Source organism: Castor canadensis, chromosome 8 (assembly GCF_047511655.1).
Source record: "Castor canadensis chromosome 8, mCasCan1.hap1v2, whole genome shotgun sequence".
Classification (NCBI taxonomy): domain Eukaryota; kingdom Metazoa; phylum Chordata; class Mammalia; order Rodentia; family Castoridae; genus Castor; species Castor canadensis.
Genome location: NC_133393.1, coordinates 27,650,659 through 27,663,279, shown reverse-complemented (window position 1 = coordinate 27,663,279; position 12,621 = coordinate 27,650,659). Strand labels below are relative to the sequence as shown.

At 35.2% G+C, this 12,621-nt stretch overlaps 1 pseudogene; it reads left to right on the top strand.

Annotated features, from left to right (window-relative positions):
* The first annotated feature begins 6,219 nt into the window (after positions 1–6,219).
* Positions 6,220–7,151, top strand: LOC141425462 (olfactory receptor 2B11-like; annotated as a pseudogene).
* The last annotated feature ends 5,470 nt before the right edge of the window (positions 7,152–12,621 follow it).

Genomic DNA, 12,621 nt, shown 5'->3' with positions numbered 1-12,621 from the left:
AAGGGGAAAACAAATATACAGACAAGAGGGAGAAAGCAGAACAAGGTATCAGACAAGAGAGTTTCAAAGGTATAAACAGGGAGTGTTAGTGTACTAATTGACAGTAAGCTGAACAGACATTAGAGGGACAGAGAGAGGACTGAAAATCAAAGATAAAAAAATAAAAAATAAGTAAATGAAAGAAATATCTATATATAAAAATGAATTAAAATAAAATGGAAAATAGACAATGAAAAAAACAAAAAACAAAAAACAAAAAAGAAAAATTTTCCAAGTTTATATGCAATGCAGTTTCAGTCTTAATAATTTGGGTGTCTGTCTCAATCTGCAGTCCTGGAGTTGGTGCCTCAGATGTTGTTCTGTAGTTGTCTCATCAAAGGGGATGCATAAAGTAGAACAAAACTACACACTCACACACACACACACACACACACACACACACACACACACAAAGCCCCACCAAGTGTCCCAAGTTCAAATGCAATACAGTTTCAGTAAGTTTTTCGGCTTGCACGTGTAATTCGGATGTTCTCTCAGCAAAGTAGGGAGAAAAAGAAGTCTGGAGACCGTTCTGAGAGTGGTATCTGCAACTGTGGATTGCCTGCTGCTGCTGGCAGCCTGCTGTAGCTGGCGGCGTTATTTATGTATGCAGATCTCTGGGGTGAACTTAGCACTCACCTGGTCCCACAGGCTTTGTTTGTTCAGAGTTCTCCTGTGCGGGAGCCTCTGCAACAAGCTTTCCCCTTTCCAAGCACTGGGAAAGGTGACACTGCCCCTGAGTTGTCAGGCCTGTGTGTTTATTTACAGTTCATGTGGGAGGTGGGTCTTCCCCCCTCTCCTGTGCAGTTTTCCTCCCACTGCCACTTTCACAAGCTTTCCTGCTCCTGATTACTGGGCGGTGCTGCTGTTCCTGCCAGCTGCCATGTTTGTTTACAGTTCACGTGGGAAGTGGGTCTTCCCTCCTCTCCTGTGGAGTTTTTCTCCCTCTGCCACTCTCACAAGCTTCCCCATTTCTGGTTGTTGGGCACGCACCCCACTCCTGCCAGAGCCTCTCCGGCCCACCCGGCTTGCTTATTTATAATCCTGGGAAGGATTTTCTTCCCCCAATCTTCAGCGCTCAGGGCGCCCCACCCTCTTTCCAGCGTGTCTTAATTGTTCTTATTGCTTATAACTCAGTTTCTCTTTTTTTCCCTGGGTGGAGGTCAGGCTGTCCAGGGGGCTTTGCTGCTCTGGCCCAGGCTTGTCTGTGGGAGAATCGCAGTACCACAAAGCTCACCTGGTCCACATCTTCCCAGTGGGTGCTGGCCACTGGCTGTCCAGGGGCCCTCCTCGTTTCTCCGTTTAACGTGAAATGGAGATTCTCTGCACCAGCTGGAGGTGTGGAGGGGTCAATGTTATGCCTTTTCTTAGTGATTATGCCTGCAAAGTGTGTCTCCAGCGTCTCTCCAAGATTTCACTATAGGAGGTTCACTTTCTGCTTCCTACCTCTAGCTGCCATCTTGGAATCCTCCCATATTAAGATCCTTCATCCATTTTGAGTTAATCTTGGTGTAGGGTGATATACATGGATCTAGTTTCAGTTTTTTGCAGACTGCTAACCAGTTTTCCCAGCAGCCTTTGTTGAAGAAGCTGCTATTTCTCCATCGTATATTTTTAGTGCCTTTGTCAAAGATAAGTTGATTATAGTTGTGTGGCTTCATATCTGGGTCCTCTATTCTGTTCCACTGGTCTTCATGTCTGTTTTTTTGCCAGTATCATGCTGTTTTTATTGTTATTGCTTTGTAATATAGTTTGAAAAAAAATAAGCAGCTACAAAGATGCATTTATACATGTTTTGACTGCCTTTTTTGTTCTGAGTGAATGTGATCCTAATCTTCTAGGCCTGTAGAGATTAGTCATTACAAAATTGTGAATATTATTGAGACTGAAAAATCTGGACTTCCTAAAAACTATAAACAAAAGTCTCAAGATAAAGGCTACTGTGTATGCTGGTGAGGAAACCAACAAAATGTTCTGTTTGTACTGACTGCTTTCCACTTCCAGGATATGTATGTGCTGTATATTCCAACATGAGGATACCTTACTGAACTCTTGAGATACATTGAAAAAAGGGACATATTTTATCTGGAGGTGAAAGTGTATTCTACCCTTGATGTAAGACATTAATAACCCTGAGATTGCTTTTTCTAATATTCTCAACTAAGCAGGAGTTTCGTGATGAATAAACAGAAGACAGTAAAACATGTTGACAACTAAAAACTTTAAAATTAAATAAAAATTAATAAAAATGCAAGGAATACTATAAGCACTTAGGGAATTCACCCAGGCAGAAATCAATGTGTATTGATTAGAATTTGTATTTTTTTACACCATGAGTTAGTGAATTTTCATATTTTGTATTTGAAATCTTATATAATTTTTCAAGAACCCTTCAAGGTAAGTACAAACTACAGTTAATGGAAAATGAAAGTGTGCCTTATTGTTTCTTGAGCTGGTAGTTTCCATTTGGATTAAAATTTGTAAGCCTTTATTCATTTTTTCATTTTGGGTATTTTGTTAATTTTATTTTTTCTAACTTTAAACATTATTTCATTTTCATAGACAAATACAATTTATTTAAACTACCTCTGGCCTTATTGTATACTATCAATTTAGCTTTCATTAATTGCATATTATTTAAAAATAAGGTAAGGCATGTTGGGAAATTGAGTGAGTTTATTTACATTACCTCTAACAAGAGGCTTGCTCTCCATTTTAGTTCAGAAGGTAATTATTTATGAAAAGCATTTCCATAGAGTATCTGTCCCAAGGAACTGCCTCTGCTAACTCATCAGGGAGACACATACTAAGTGGCCCCTGAGAAAATAATGGCCACGTGATTACAGAAAAAGCATACAAATGGCATGCCCAAAACACATTCTAGATACCTCTTATTGCTTTCCTAACTTAGACTGACATTTCTCTTTCACATCCTGCATCTACTGAAATGTTAATAATTCTAAAGCTAATTCTTAAATATGCATCTGTGCACTACAGTTTCTCCTTTCTCTGAAGTTTGAAATATTCAAGTGTATTCCTTCACAATTCATTTTTATTGAAGAAAGAGGTAAGTAAAGTGATACTGGCTTTTATGAGTCATGCGTTCTCAAGGAATGTTGGTATGTTTATACAATAGCACCTAATATACACATGGAAGGTAGAGAGTATTTCATTTCAGGGAGACTTTTAAGTGTGTGCTAGGTATGTAACTCAAAAGTCACGTGAATGCAAGGGAAGTGTGCTACCAATAAGCAAAACCCTCAGGCCAGGAAACTTTTCCCAGACTTTGGGATTACCTAGTTTAGTGACTCTTAAGAACAACTAGATTTCTCTTAGTACTTAATTTCTCTTCCAGGCTATCACTTATAATAGTATTAACACATTTAAATTTTTGTAGAGAGCATTTTTGTAAGATATTAAATATTTGAATGAAGCATGAAGTCCTTATTCAATCATGTGCCTATAACATAAATTATTTAAAATATATGGGTAAAAATTTATGGCTAAACTTATGTATATGTTTCAAGCAGAGTTTTTTATTTAGATAAGCATAACTGATTTCTTCTTGTGATCTTTTACTCTTTATTAAGCTAAAAAGTGCTATAAGCATGAATTAAATACTGCATGTGATAACATGAAGTATGAATAATATATATTACAATGAAAATATTCCTGTTGAAAAGATTTCAACAGGAATAGAGTATGGCAATTTATTAAAGTGACTTAAACATTCATGGATAAATAGATCACTGTGTAGGAAAATATGGATGGGAAATAATAGGAATTAGGAATTCCAAAGTTCAGAAGGAATCCAAAAGCTAAATGTAATGAAATGTGGGCATAACATGGAAAAGATGAGAGATCTAAGGAAAGAATTATGGTCTGTAAGTACACTTCAGAGTAACTCCCATTGGTTAAGCACACTGGTTATAGTGCATCTAGGGAAATATCTTTGGAAGTAAAGGGGGCATGGGGTGAGGACCTTTCATAACTAAAGACTATAATTAATAAGATGAAAAGTATGAACAAAATCCCAATAGTACAAATTAAATAAAATTGGTGAGCACCTACAGGAGGAATCACAGTCATTATAGTTAAATATAATAAATTGTACAAAGATTCTTGGAGTTAACCAAAGTTACTGCTTAAAAATTTAAAGAATGAACTAAGTTATAGATAGATAAAATATGAACATGACAATGTTAAAAGGATATGTAGTAGGTGTCTTTAGTGTGATTATTGAACAATATGGATGACTGTAATTTTTAGAGTCATTTTAGAGTATTTTGTATTTAGCAGTACTGAGTTTTGAACTCAGGGCCTCATGGTTGCTAAGCAGGTGCTCTACCACTTAAGCCATGGCCCTAATACCTTAGGATATTACTTTTAGCAATCAAATTAATTATTACCAAACATTTCTTAACTATCTATAACTTAGAATGTTCATTTTAAAAAGAGCCTAGGCTAAGATAGGATCCTAGACTTGGTGTTGTGCTATAATAATGTCTTGAATACTATCTGCTAAATAAGGTGTTGCAGCCATACTGCTTCAGGAAATATTACCAGAGCATAAGTACTTTCTGTGGAATCTTCAGACTCTGAAATTATAGTCTCAATATCTCATTACCTCATTTAAGGCATTGGTTGCTTTTTAATAGCTAGACCTTCCTAATTATTAGTAGACTATAAATAAGAATAGATAGCAATATCCTGAAGTATGGGTACTAAAATTTCCTTTGTCATAGTATATGGGTGGGTACTAAATGATTTAATGGGTATAAAATGCATATTGGGTTGTTTTTTTACAAAGGGCTCATTAAGGATTGGTTGGAATTATTATTATTTTCTTATTGTTATTGTGCCCTCTTGGAATCAGATACCATATAATCAAAGGGCAGCATTCACATCTTAGCTGCAAGTACCTCTAAGAGAAACCTCACGCAATGGCTTTGAGGATTTAATAAAACACAGCATATCGAAATTGTGCTTTATAACCATAGGAATGTAACCTGACACTCTTAACTACTAACTGGTTAACTCTGTTCTGTCTTCCCATCTGAACATTGACCATCTGACTAAAGATTGTGGATTTCATGGAATGCACTTCACCACTAGAGGAAAAGAACAACATAAGTTAAAACCTTCATTAGCTAAAGTATCTTTTCAAAATACTGCTTTACTCAGCTAGTTTTCTGTGACCCTTTTAGCTGAAAAACAGGGACTATATCCTGGAAATGTGAAATAGCTTGTGGATCTGAATATGACTCTGAGCCTAAATTGAGATATTGACTTTGTTCCTGACAGCAGTGACCTAGACTTAAAAAGTAGTTGTTCAAACTCATACTAAAAAGGGACTGTAAGCTCAACTGGTAATGGAAATTCCTATAAGAGGACTGAATAAACAAAAATTTAACATAAAACTGAATTGACCAAAGTTTGAACTTAATAGTGATGGAATAAAAGAAGTCCATGAAAGAACAAATTCTTGAACAATGGAAAACCTACATTATAGTGTAAACACCTTCATTAATACTTAAGGAAACATGTCAAAAGTGAATTTCTTGCTCAGTTTCAGAGCTAACTTTTCATGGGGATGCTACGAAGATTCAAATAATTAGTTGTTCTACAAGATAATCTAGATGACTCTCATCATGCCAAGTTTTTATTTCTGTTGCTCCCTCACTACATGTATTCTTATTAACATTTCTGAAATACCTCTCAGAAATGCTTCTAAAAACAAACCAACTGATTCCAGTGTGCTGTGTCTCATTTGCTTTTTTAGACACTTAAGTTTAGAAATCCATAAATTTCATTTTAATAGATCCACTTGATTTTTGTGACAGCAGAAGTTTAAAAACAAGTGGAGTTTCTAAAGCAGTCACTTCTACTTTTCATTTAATACTTATCAGAACTTAAGGAAATATCTATTGTTATGCTTATTACATGTAAGATGAAATTGAATTTCAGAATGATTACCTAACTCACGAAAGGTATCTGACTTTAACTTGCAATGTTAGGAAGAGAAATTTGATTATCTAGTACAAATCCATTTATCTTATTCTCTGTGGGAGTTACTGCCTTCCAGCCTCTATGGATGACCATTGTATAAATGTTTTATCATTCCTCATAACTCTACCCTTTCACCCACTGCTTCACTATAGGTGGAACAAATTGAAGAGAATGGCAGCAATTAATGAGAGCCACCCTGAAGAGTTCATCCTACTGGGCTTTGATGACCGACCCTGGCTGGAGCTTCGTCTGTTCATTATTCTTCTGATCACATACGCCATGGCCATGATGGGAAACAACGCCATCATCCTGGTGTCCAAATTAGATTCCGTCTGTACAGCCCCATGTATTTCTTCCTCTCTAACCTCTCCTTTTTGGACATGTGTTACACCACAGGCATCGTCCCTCAGATGCTGTTTAACCTGGGAAGCTCTACAAAGACCATCAGCTATATGGGGTGTGCAGTTCAGCTTTACGTCTTTCATCTAATGGGGGGCACAGAAAGTCTGCTTTTGGCCATTATGTCCATTGACCGCTATGTGGCCATCTGCAGACCTCTGCACTACACCCTCATCATGAATCAGCACATCTGCATCCTATTAGTATCCATTGTGTGGCTGAGTGGCACAATCTATGCTGTGTCAGAAGCCACTCTTACACTGCAGCTGCCAATGTGTGGCATCAACAAACTGGATCACTTGTGTGAGATGCCAGTTCTGATAAAGACGGCCTGTGGTGAAAAGAAGGCTAATGAGCTCACGCTTTCTGTGGTATGCATTTTTATATTAGCTGTTCTTCTATGCTTAATTCTTGCCTCCTGTGCTAGTATTGGACATGCTATATATAAAACTAAATCTTTGGCAGGGAGGAAAAAGGACTTTGGGACATGTTCCTCTCATCTTATGGTAGTTTTCCTATTTTATGGCCCAGGCATCAGCATGTACCTTCAGCCCCCCTTCTCCATCACAAGGGACCAGCCCAAGTTCATGGCTCTCTTCTATGGAGTGGTGATTCCTACACTCAACCCCTTCATCTACAACCTGAGGAATAGGGATGGGAAAGCAGCTTTAGGCAACCTGGTGAGTATTTTCAGTTTGAAGTAATACTTGGTATACATAAAATGATATTATTTAATTGTTACTCTAGTCATATTTCACGATAACTAGTGCTTGTCTCTTAATTGAAACTGTATGTTCTTCTTGTACAATGTTCATATTTCTTTTTTCTTATTATGGAAAGCAAAGATTACACTCAAATAATATGTACTCCCACCAGGCACCAGTTTTTAAACAAATATTAAAAATTGTTCTTTTCCAGTTAAAATTGTAACTGTGTTAAGTAGTAAAACATAAATTATATAATATTAATTCAGTATTTCCAGTTAATCATAATATGTGTGACATTAAATAGTACTAGTGGTTTTCCTGTCAGCGTCATCTGAGAAATATTATATCACTCTTCACATTTGGCTCATGTCTATGTGGGCAGCATGGCTTCTCTGTGTGTTCAGAGAGAAGTGCTTTATGTTGTAGAAGAATTATGAGTTTGTCAAACTCAATTCATGTAGATGCTAATACTTCTTTAAAAAGACTTTTTAAGGCTTGTTTAATAATAAGTGTACAGTGGTTTTGTATTTTTAATTAGAGAATTTTTGGTTAAGTATTAAAATTAGCAGTATGTAGAGACAAATTGTATGAATACATTTCTTAATGTTCCTTTTAAATATCATGAGTTATTTGAATGAAAGAATTGATATTAATAATGAATCAAACATGGAAGCATTTTGCACATGGGTCAGATCAGGAATCTCTTTCAAACTGCAAAAATCAGTTTGAGAAGGAAATAATGTGCTTTTATGAAATAAAAGTAGCCTGATTGTATGAACAAACATGACTATCTTTTCACTGATGCAAATTCTGATTGCAAATGATACACAAAATCTATATCATTAAAAGTTTAATATCTAAAACTTAATTGTAGAACTTGTACTCCATGCTTAAAAGATTGTAATAAAATTAGTTGTAATTTATGAGATTAAACTAATGCATTTTGTGGTTATTTGGGGTGTGAACTAATATGGTATGAACCCAACACAATGTTGCATAAGGAAGAAATAAATACTTTTAAGAAAAAAAGGGCATTTGAAATTTATAGCATGTATTCTGGCATGATGAAGATATAATAAATAACTGAAAAGATACTTGCATGTTACCTTGAACAAAGATTAACTACAACCTGATCCACTCACTGAAAAAACCTTACCTTCTGGTGTTGCTCCATTTGTGAGACCATGAGTTGTTTGTATAGTCTGGAAAAAATTCTAAGTAAATTAAAAGTAGACTGATTTCTAGTTAAATTGTTAGCTGATTGCCAGAAAACATTTTCAAGTTTCATAAACACACATATACACATATATGAAAATAAAACTCTCTCCTGAAATCCTAATGCATGGGAGGCAGAAATAGGATGATCATTATTTTGATCATAGTTATTAAGCTATACAGATCTAAGGACCTGTCTAGTATGAGAAAAATAATTAGTAAACCAGTTTGATTTCTACCTTACTTTCTCTGAGTTACCTAGTGAGGCCCTGTCTCAAAGCAAAACAATATAAAACATAACAAAAAATTCTGTGAGGTTGAATAGTATATTTGATCAGTTTTACTAATTATGGTGTTCTTTGTCTAGTTTAGTCTCACATGTACAGAAATACAGTAATTTTTAGCTCTGGAGGAAAAGTCTGCAATAGTTTGCTAAAAATCACAACTATTAAGATTGATTGTAGGACTGCAGTGGCTCAAGTGGCAGAGCACTTGTTTAGCAAGTGTTGAGACCCTGAGTTCAACCCCAGTATAAAAAAAAGTTTGATTACAATTTTTACAACTGCTTTTTTAAACTATTCTCTGCCCTGGGCTAGTCAATGGGTGGACACCTTCTAGGCCAATAAGATTGTTAATTTCAGAAATGTAACTCATCTAAACTTTTTGAAAAAAATATCAGAATTTTGTGAAAATTATATAAAAATATCTCAGGATTAAGAATACCGAGAGGAGCAATAAAGAAAGCCTATAGAAATATTTTATTTGTACTAGACTACTTCCCATTGTAGGGTATTTATGGCATAGTATATTCAAGCATTAGGAATATCTTAGCTTTTGAGATGCTCTGTTGAAGGGAAGACACTATATTTAAGGGTGAAAGTGTACTCTACTCTTGATGTAAGGTGTGAACAATCGTAAGATTGCATTTTCTAGAAAGGAAATGGAAAACTTCTAATTTTCCCAAGCAACCAGGTTTTTAGCAATGAACAAAAGGAAGACAGGAAAGCATTGCAGATCTAGTGATAAAGACACTAAAAATGCAGATGTGTATTTGAGAAAGTAAGGTAAAAATCAAACTGGCTTACTAATGATTTTTCTCATACTAGACAGGTCCTTAGATCTGCATAGCTTAATAACTATAAGCCAATCATTACAGGATTCTGCTTCAACAAATGGCTTAATGACTAAAATAAATCAATGTATTTAAAAGTGTGATAATCAGAATTCCAAGAAGGAAATCCAGAGGCCAGTAGGGCATGAGATTTGAATGGAGAAGCATTAGGTATTATGGGGAAGGAAAGTCTGAACCTGATTTTGTTTGAGGAAAGGAAGATAAATATAAATATAGATGGCTAAGATCATAAAGTAGTGTAGTATAGGAAGTAAACACTTTGTTTTTACTTTACTACTTTGACTAAAGGCTCAAACTTTACCTGAGCAAAATATGTGTATAGATTAAATAAAAATGTGAAAACAACATGAGATGGGTCATGTACATCCAGTGAATACTGACTTGGAGAGATGATCAAGCTACAAGGGAAAGACTGAATCAGAGACACTGAGATCTCTATGCAGTAGGAAACAAGCAGGAGTCCCAGGGTTGGGTGGAGGTCATACCCTTTTGAGGCCCCTAGTTAAGGAAGATAGTTATGGAGAACTCTGGGAGAGAACACATGATTGCATGTGATTATATGTAATAGTTAAGTTGCAGAAAGTTGGAGTTTTGGAAACAGGATTAGGAGAAAGTTCTACCACGGCTCATATTTCTGCATCTCCATAGTACTTCTTTGCCCCATAACTAGACATTTAAATGCATGAAAGACTAGTACCAGCCAACCTGGAAAGCTTGTGGCTCATTCCACTCTTTCTTCTAAGAAAGGCAGCCCAGAGAAACTACAGATTCTGTCCATGTACCATGCCCTCCATTTGCTAGGACAGTACAACAAAAGAAAGAAGAGAAAACCAAATAGCACATTGAATTTCTTTGTCTTGTTATGTCCTGTCTGGCTTTCTTTTTCAAGAAGTCCTCTTGCTGTATGGCCCAGGCATGCCTTGGTCTGATAGTCTCCTTGCCTCGGCCTCCAGAATGCTGAGATTGTATACATGAGCCAGTACATCCAGTTTTTAAATATTTCATCTTCTCTTCTTCCTCCCTCTCATGGCCCCCATCTTAGTTCTCTTTTTACATTCAATTAGATTCATTTATACCTTCTTTCTCCTCTTTTTGCCATTTTATTTTTTTTCTTTATTTCATGGTTCTTTTCTTCCAGCTAAAGCTGGACTTTATCTCTTCTGTTCTTCTTTTGTGATGAACCTTCTATTTACATTTCTCTGTTCTCTTTCAGTTTTTCTCTTTTTCAAATATAATTCTCTAGTATTATTTTCCTTGTTTTTTTCATTTCTATCCTTATTAACTAATATCTTCTTAGTTCATGCAGAATTATCTTTGCTGATTTTTTCCCCAATGTTACTGGAGTATTGATGGTGACTGTCTCTAATTGGTTATTACTGTATTTATATAGTTGGTTTGTCTATAGGTTGATGCTGCTAGTATAGTTAGTTTTCTTCTCTTTGAGTGGTACTGAACATTAGGTCTGGTTTCTTGAGTATAATGGGTGGGTGTTTTGTTACTGAGCTGCATTCTCAGCCCAGTGGTGAATACTTCAACTAAAGGAATGCAGGAGATTTAAAATTCTAGGCAACGAGTTGGATCCAGATGTACAAATCATTTTTTCCCCCAGATGTACAAATCTTAAGGCAGAAACATGAAAATTATGAAAAAAAAGGCAACATAACTCCTCAAAAAGTTAATAATTTTAAGGTAACTCATTTTATTAATAGTAAGGTGGCTGAAATCATGCACAAAGAAATCAAAAGAATGATCATAAGAATGATCAATGTATTAAAGAGGACACAACAAACACCTGACTGAATTCAAGGGGAATAGAAATAAGTAGCTAAATGAACTAAGAAAGTCAATAAATAATATGAAAGATAATGAAGAGATAGAGATTTTGTAAAAATAAATTGAAATTTTGAAATTAAAAAGTTCAGTAAGTCAAATAAAAAAAGTCATCAACAGACTGGATCAAGTGGAATACAAAATATTAAGACTTGATAACAAGGTAGGTGAAGTAAAACATTCAGATAGAAATAAAGGGGAAAAAAAGAAAATACAAAACCAGCATACAAGATCTCTGGAACATCATTAAAGTTCAAACTTTAGAGTTGTGGACATAGAAGAAGGAGAAAAAGCAGATCTGGCAAACACTTTCAGCAAAGTAGCAGGTTTTGATGTTGATCAAAAAATCAGCAGCTTTTCTATATACTAATAATGGGCAGGTTGAAAAAGAAATCAGGAAAATAATTCCATTCACAACAGCCTTAAAAAATACCTAGGAATAAACTTAAGTAAGGAGGTAGAAACTTCTACAATGAAACTTATGGAACATTGAAGAAACTCACTGAAGAAGATACTAGAAAATGGAAAGACCTCCTATGTTCATGGATTGGCAGATAATAATATTGTGAAAATGGTTATACTACCCAAAGTAATCTACAGATTCAGTGTAGTAGTACCCATCAAAATTTCAATGCTATTCTCAGAAATAGAAAAATCAATACTAAAATTTATATGGAAGCGTAAAAGACCCTCAATAGGCAAAGCAATCTTAAGCAAAAAGAGCAATGCTGGATGAATAGAACACTCAAAAATACAGCCACCCTTTGCAAAGAAAAAGGTAGCAACACCGTATCTTGGACAAAAGAAAGTCTCTTTAACAAGCAGTGATGGGAAAACTGGATATCCATGTGTAGCAGACTGAATCTAGATCCTTGTCTAACTTTTTATAAAATACATTCAAAAAGGATGAAACACTGCAATGTAAGTTCTAAAACTTTGAAACTACTATGGAAAACACTTGAAAATATAGGCATAGGTTACAACTTTCTGAATAGGAATCTGCTAGGTCATGAAATAAGAGCAACAATAGAAAATATGACTCATCAAATTAAGATGATCTGAATATGAAAAAAGAAATAACTACCAGATTTATGAAACAACCTAAAGAATGGGGGAAAATCTTTGCCAGCTATTTATCAGAAAAGAGACTAATATTCAGAATAGCAAGCACAAGGTCCTGAGTTCAAACATTAGTATGTAGAAACAACAACAACAAAAAAAACAGAAAAAAAGAAAGATTTCAAATAAATGAACTAATGATACACATCAAGTAATTGTAAGAGCAGGAAA